This window comes from Sinocyclocheilus grahami, unplaced genomic scaffold, assembly GCF_001515645.1.
Source record: "Sinocyclocheilus grahami isolate Dianchi unplaced genomic scaffold, SAMN03320097.WGS_v1.1 scaffold8.1, whole genome shotgun sequence".
Lineage (NCBI taxonomy): Eukaryota > Metazoa > Chordata > Actinopteri > Cypriniformes > Cyprinidae > Sinocyclocheilus > Sinocyclocheilus grahami.
Window position 1 is genome coordinate 2,702,919 of NW_015505187.1, and position 6,984 is coordinate 2,709,902.

Genomic DNA, 6,984 nt, shown 5'->3' on the forward strand with positions numbered 1-6,984 from the left:
TCCCTGTAATCCAAAAGGCTTATAAATAATTCAGAATGAGTTTTTTTGAAAATCTAAAAATGCAGAAAGTTTCCTGTGAGGGGTAGGTTTAAGGGTAGGGTTGGTGTAGGGCAATAGAATATACGGTTTGTACAGTATAAAAACCATTACGCCTATGGAGAGTCCCCATAAACCATAAAAACAAACCTGTGTGTGTGTGTGTAAATTACGCAGATTTGAGTGTTTAAAACAGTTGGGATAGTATATGCTCTTTCTCATGTTGTTAGGAAACTGGCAGACAGTTAACAAATGTATTACTTAAAAATGCCTACACACTCTTCCAGCCTAGGGTGAAGTCGTTATGTCATTAACAATGATAACAATGATGTGAGACCACCTTCACCTCCTGATGTGGACCATAGAATGAAAGAAGACTATGCACTGTAACTTGAAATAATACTAGAGAGAGGACATTACCAAAAAGTTGTGATGTTTAACCTAGTAATAGCGAGTTTGTAAAACCTTTTTTTAATTAATTTTTTTACATCCAACCACCACATAATGTTTTGTATTATTACACATATAAAATGCTTTTAAAAGAATGACATTTTGACTTGACATTTTAGATGTTTTCCCTTATTGAACATACTCAGCTCAGGTAATGGACATCAGCTAATGAGGAAATTCAGTCCAGCGGTGTTCAATATAGGAGACATCAACCGCAGTGCTGGGGAGACTCCAGGAACAGCCAGAAAACCATTGGCCTGTATATATATGTCAGCTTCTCCTTATCTGAAATGTTATTAAAAGTTAAATGGTGTTTATTTGTCCCTGGAGGAAATTAACTATTTTTTTCATATCCTTGTGATCTTCCTGATGTATCAGCAACAGTTGTGTCACACATGGTGCTCATATACGTACATTAGCCTGATGTGAAATTAACACTTGCACTTACAACAGCATCAAACAACTAAACTGGCTATAAGCTTATAACACAGGACATGAGTCAGAAAATACTGAATAAATATAATAAACGAGCTATTGTTATTTTTTAAATCATATTTCCAAATAAAATAAACAAGCACCCACCAAGATTCAGTGGCTCAGTAGGTAAATTGTTGCCTTTCAGTTGTGAAGTCCTGAGTTCAAATCCCATTGCTGCTTATGTTAAAAGTATCCCACAAAGTGCTTCAAACACCAGCACTTGACGTGAACGCTGCAGTGCTACTAGTGACTGTTAATCATATCTGTGGAAAGTCTATGGTTATGGGTTCAAATCCCACCACCACATATTATAATAACCATTTGGGTCAATATATCTAAAAAAAAAAACACACAAAAGAAAAATTGATGTGCTATGATATGAGACCTGTGGCTCAGAGGATAATTGTTTGCCTTTGATACATAAAACTCTTGGTTCAAATCCAAGCGTTATTAATGCTATATATTTTCAAAGTTTTTAAAAATGTATTATTATTATCATATTCCCAACAAAAAATACAAAAACAACCACTGAGATTAAGTCCTGATTTCAAATCCCACCACTGCTTATGTTAAAAATCTCACATTTTGCATTAAATCCAACAAAGTGCCTCAAATGCAAACACACATTATAAAAGCCACAGTGGCACAAGTGGCTAAATACATGTTAATCACGTGCACGGAAGAGCTACAGTTGTGGGTTCAAATCCCACCGCTCCATATTATAATAACAACTAGGGTCAATGTATTTAAGCAAAAACACCATGAGACCTGTGGCTCAGAGAATAGTTGTTTACCTTTGGTACAAAAAAACTCTTGGTTCAAATCCAAGCATTACGAAAGTTATATTTTCAAAGGTGTATTTTTTATCATATTCCCAACTAAAACCACTGAGATTCAGTAGCTCAGTTGGTAAAGCGTTGAGCTGCAATCACAAAACCCTGAGTTCAAATCCCACTATAGCTTATGTTAAAAATCTCACATATTGCATTATATCCAACAAAGTGCCTCAAACACCAGCACACGTCGTGAAAGCCACAGTGGTGCTAGTGGCTAGACACACGTTAATTGCACACATGGATGCATTGGAGTTGTGGGTTCAAATCCCACCTCAGTGTGTTGGACACAATCACTACACCACAGCTTTAAAGCCTTTATCTGACACTTTACTTGAAACTCACAGCTCACCTACAGGTGAACAGTCAAGTAGAAGTTCCCTCATGTGTCCAGACAAGAGATCTGTGGCTCACAGGTATGAGTGCTGCCTCATGGGTTTAGAGGTTGCTGGTTCAATCCCAGCCAGATCTCTGCGATATGAGTGGTGTGGTGTGAGTGAAGGGTGCACCCAAAGGAGGGGGATACTGGTACGGTCTCCCCCTGGTGCTTCCGGCACAATGTCCAGCAGGGGTTATGCTTTTGACCAGATGGAAAAAAATATATTTGGCTGTATAAAATTTCACGTTCGCCGTCCCTTCCCCACCTACTTAGGTTACCATCTTTTGCTTCATAAAGGTGTCACCCCTCAAAACGAAAATTATGGCAACCTACACATTCAGTACCCAACAACACACATTATCAATTATATTCACCTGTCCATGAGCAGATGTCCATCATTGCGGTGAATGTCCACATGTCCGAGACCTTTATATAGTCCAAACACATGCCTTATTCTGTTGAGGAAAAACATATATAAACAAAGACTCTATACTGTATGTACAAAAGCATTATAAATCTCTAAAAATAGATAATGTGGACATCACTTAAATTATCTTGCCTTTAAACATTTAAAACTAAAAAGATATACAACCTTTACGTTTCAATAAAGCTAAGAATCTATATTCAGACGTCTGCTGCCCTAAAATGTACATATTTTGTGTGATCCACACATAGCATATTAACAGGAACAATAGCATTTGTCACAAACTGACTCTATTAACAAACACGAATTACACATTACAATATCATCAGATAAACAAAACTTTCTGTTATTATACTTCATAAGCTTCATAGGAATCGCTACTTCAGATTCATATTATCAAGGCAATGCAACAACTAACTTAGGCTATTCTTAAAGTCTGACACTGGAGTTTAGCAAAACAGCCAACATGTAAACAAGATCTGTGCTAAACCTACATTACAGATCTCACTGCTTTCATTCATGCTTAGCTGTCACGTTACTGATCAGTATTAGTCTGAGACTTTTAAACAGTCCAATAAAGAGCAGCACCACCTAAATACTCCAGCAAGCACATTAAAAACCTGCTTGGTCATATCAGAAGAATGATGCTTCACTACAAACTTAAATAATGACTTAGATACAAAATGAAGACAGCTAAATAAGTACTAGGGACTTTACAAGAGAAGTTACTTACAGGTGAGTCGCGTGACATCCTCGATTCATGCACTTTATCGCCGTATATGATGGTTTTGTTTCATTCTGGCCTGAAATATGTGCTGTTGAGTCACATTAAGAGTCTGTCACTGAGCTGTCATGGGCAGAATCTGCACTTTCATGGCTATAAAACGGTTTGAAGTTGTTGTTGACACTGCTGTCAGGTGTCATGTTGTCAACGATGCACAGTTCGCCGGAGGCAGAGTCCGCTTGCGCCCCTAGTGGTGCGGACGACAAACTGCACGTTACCTTCCCACCAGACGAGTCGTGTTATAGTGCCAGTAGACTGAACATGACTTCAACTTTGGTCCCTAACTCATTACTTAAACGTGTAGTTTACTTTCACATTGACATACTCAAGCAGAATCCCTGTTTAGCTCGTTGAATGTAAGACAGGTGAAAACAGGTGATCAGCGGCTCCCTCTTGTGGTCAGTAAGTGTAGCACATTTATTAAACGAGACGCCAAACTGAAAGAGGAGAAGCGGTGGGAGGACACAAATTTGTGGCTTTATACGTGTTAAAATAAATCTATAATTTTGTCAGGATCTCGAGCAGCAGATAAACACGGAATCTATCAGTTAATGGACTCAGATTAACTCTTTAATGATGGGTAAAATGTCTGATCTTTTGAACTGGAAGCCACATGGCCAAAATACAAACAAATAAAATACGGCTGTTTTTGAGTGATTTATCTTTTGGTAAGGTAGATGTATTATTTTTTTACTTTCATTTAAAGTGATTTTTATCGTCTAATGTTGACAGTTATGCAATGATTTCGTATGGTTGTTCACAGATTCAAACAGCATTTATAGCAAAGCTGCAATGGTTAGGAAAGGCACGTTTGATAGCTCCCCATGTGAACATGAAGTTCTGCAGGACTGAAAGGAAGAGAAACACTGTGTTAACCAAGAACAAGTGTATGAATCCATTGATTACATTTTACTGTGTGCTGCAGAACATGGGAAACCTCTCATACTTGAGAGTACTGGTTCAAATCCTGCAATTTCTAATATTTGTATATTAACATTATTTTAAAAAAAAGAGAGAATAAAAAGTAACTTTGCCATGTCCAGCTCAATTGTCCAACATATGAAATTAATACAAGTTGTTTTGCATGTGGAGTCCTGTGTTCACATACATTATTGCTTTCAAAAAATTTTTTACATATACAGAAAATTTTTTTTTAAATTAACTCTTTAAATTCAGAAACTTGGATATAAAGAGTTGTGGTTGTATTATTAATTATTCATGAAATCCCAAAAAGGAAAAATAATAATAATCATAACAGATAATAGTTTGCCTTTCATACATTAAACTCTTTGTTCAAATTCTGCATTTATTGAAGTATTTTTATTGTATATTTTACCATATTTATATGTAAATAGCATCCCCAACACAAACACTCAGTAGCTCAGTTGATAAAATCTTGTGTTTCAATCCCGGAGTCCCGAGTGCAAATCCCACTATAGCTTATGTAAAAAATCTTGCATATTGCATTAAGTCCCACAACATGCCTCAAACACCAGCACACGTCGTGAAAGCCACAGTGGTGCTAGTGGCTAGACACATGTTAATTGCACACATGGATGCATTGGAGTCGTGGGTTCAAATCCCACCTCAGTGTGTTGGACACGATCACTACATCACAGCTTTAAAGCCTTTATCTGACACTTTACTTGAAACTCACAGCTCACCTACAGGTGAACAGTGAAGTAGAAGTTCCCTCATGTGGCCAGACGAGAGATCTGTGGCTCACAGGTATGAGTGCTGCCTCATGGGTTAAGAGGTTGCTGGTTCAATCCCAGCCAGATCTCTGCGATATGAGTGGTGTGGTGTGAGTGAAGGGTGCACCCAAAGGAGGGGGATACTGGTACGGTCTCCCCCTGGTGCTTCCGGCACAATGTCCAGCAGGGGTTATGCTTTTGACCAGATGGGGAAAAAATATAGTTGCCTGTATAAAATTTCACATTCGCCGTCCCTTCCCCACCTACTTAGGTTGCCATCATTTGCTTTATAAAAGGTGTCACCCTTCTAAAAGAAAATGATGGCAACCTACACATTCAGTACCCAACAACACACATTATCAATTATATTCACCTGTCCATGAGCAGATGTCCATCATTATGGCAAATTTCCCAGAACTCTGCATAGTCCAAGCTCATCCCTTACTCTATAAAGACATAAATAAACAAAGACTCTATACCATCTGTCTCAAACACAATTCCTGGGGTGTATTCCAGAAAGCACGGTTAACTTACCGTCAGCTAAACCCTGAACTTTCGGTTGATTAACCCCAAACCTTGCTTACTCGAGGTATGTGGTTCCAAAAACTCATCCGGGAGTTAGTTCATTCAACTCAGAGTATGTTCCTGGTTAAGACTCAAGACATTCTCAACAGAGCGACGAATCGACGAGTCACTATGGAAATGGACGCTAAGAAAAAACGCTCCATGCTGTTTCTTTTTTCTTCTTTTGTCCAATAGTCATTTACATGCTTAGTGCATATCGCCACCTAACTGATGGTTGTGCAATCATTTAAATTTTTTTCTGTTTAATCTTTAATCCTTGAGAATATGAATGATATTGTTTGTTTGATGCTAATTATATATTGTCATATCAGATATGTTTTTTTAATTTAGAATTTAGACATTATAGAAAATGCTGATCCACATGTGAGATGATAATATAAAATGTAATAAATAAATATATATAATAAAATAAATGAACCGAAAGCTGAGGTGATCCGCTCGCTTATCCTCAAACATACCCGGATATGTCACATAACCTGCTTTTTGGAATACCCCCCTGGAGGTCCACAGCTCTGCACAGTTTAGCTCCAACCCTAATCAAACACACCTGATCCAGCTAATCAAGCTCTTCAGGATTACTAGAAACTTCCAAGCAGGTGTGATTTGGAGCTGGTTGGAGCTCAACTCTACAAGAGCTGTGGCCCTCCAGGAATTGAGTTTGAGACCAATGCTCTATACTATACATGTAATTTTACATTTTACAATAGTAATATTTATCCTCATAAACTAATAGATAACATGGAATCAGTTAAAATGTTTGTCTTTAAAGATTAAAAACTAAAAGATCCTATATAATCTAGAAGGTGTAACCCCTCAAAAAGAAAATGATGACAACCGACACATTTACTACGCTACAACACACAGTCACACATTATAAACATCACCTGTTCGTAAGCAGATGTCCATCATTATGGCTAATGTCAGTCCATATGTCTTGGAAGTCTGTACAGTCCAAACACTTATTTCTTATTCTGTAGAGGAAAAACATAAATAATCAAAACAAGATACATAAACATACACTTACAGTGGTGGCCAAAATGATTAGAACACTAGTATTTTCACCAGCTAAAAAAATATTTCAAGTCAGTTATTTCTATCTTTTGCTGTAACTGAGAAACTGAGACTGACTCAATCCAGAAGAACTGTGGCATCTGTAGAACTGTAGCTTCTGTCATACACTTATACAGTGTTACATTTCAAGAGACAACTTACATTAGTAGACACTAAGCTTTCAAATGCACGATTTCAGATGCATGTACTGGCATACGCTCAGAAACTGTATATATATATATATATATATATATATATATATATATATATAC

General features: G+C 37.3%; 1 long non-coding RNA gene across 1 annotated transcript; it reads right to left on the minus strand.

Moving 5' to 3' along the window:
- Positions 1 to 1,906: 1,906 nt before the first annotated feature.
- Positions 1,907 to 6,610, minus strand: LOC107590603 (uncharacterized). Its single transcript, XR_001609804.1, has 6 exons — positions 6,547 to 6,610; positions 5,451 to 5,523; positions 5,048 to 5,272; positions 3,333 to 4,231; positions 2,550 to 2,630; positions 1,907 to 2,373 (listed from the first exon to the last, which is right to left on the minus strand). It is a non-coding gene; the product is annotated as an uncharacterized lncRNA (long non-coding RNA).
- Between the last annotated feature and the right edge of the window lie 374 nt (positions 6,611 to 6,984).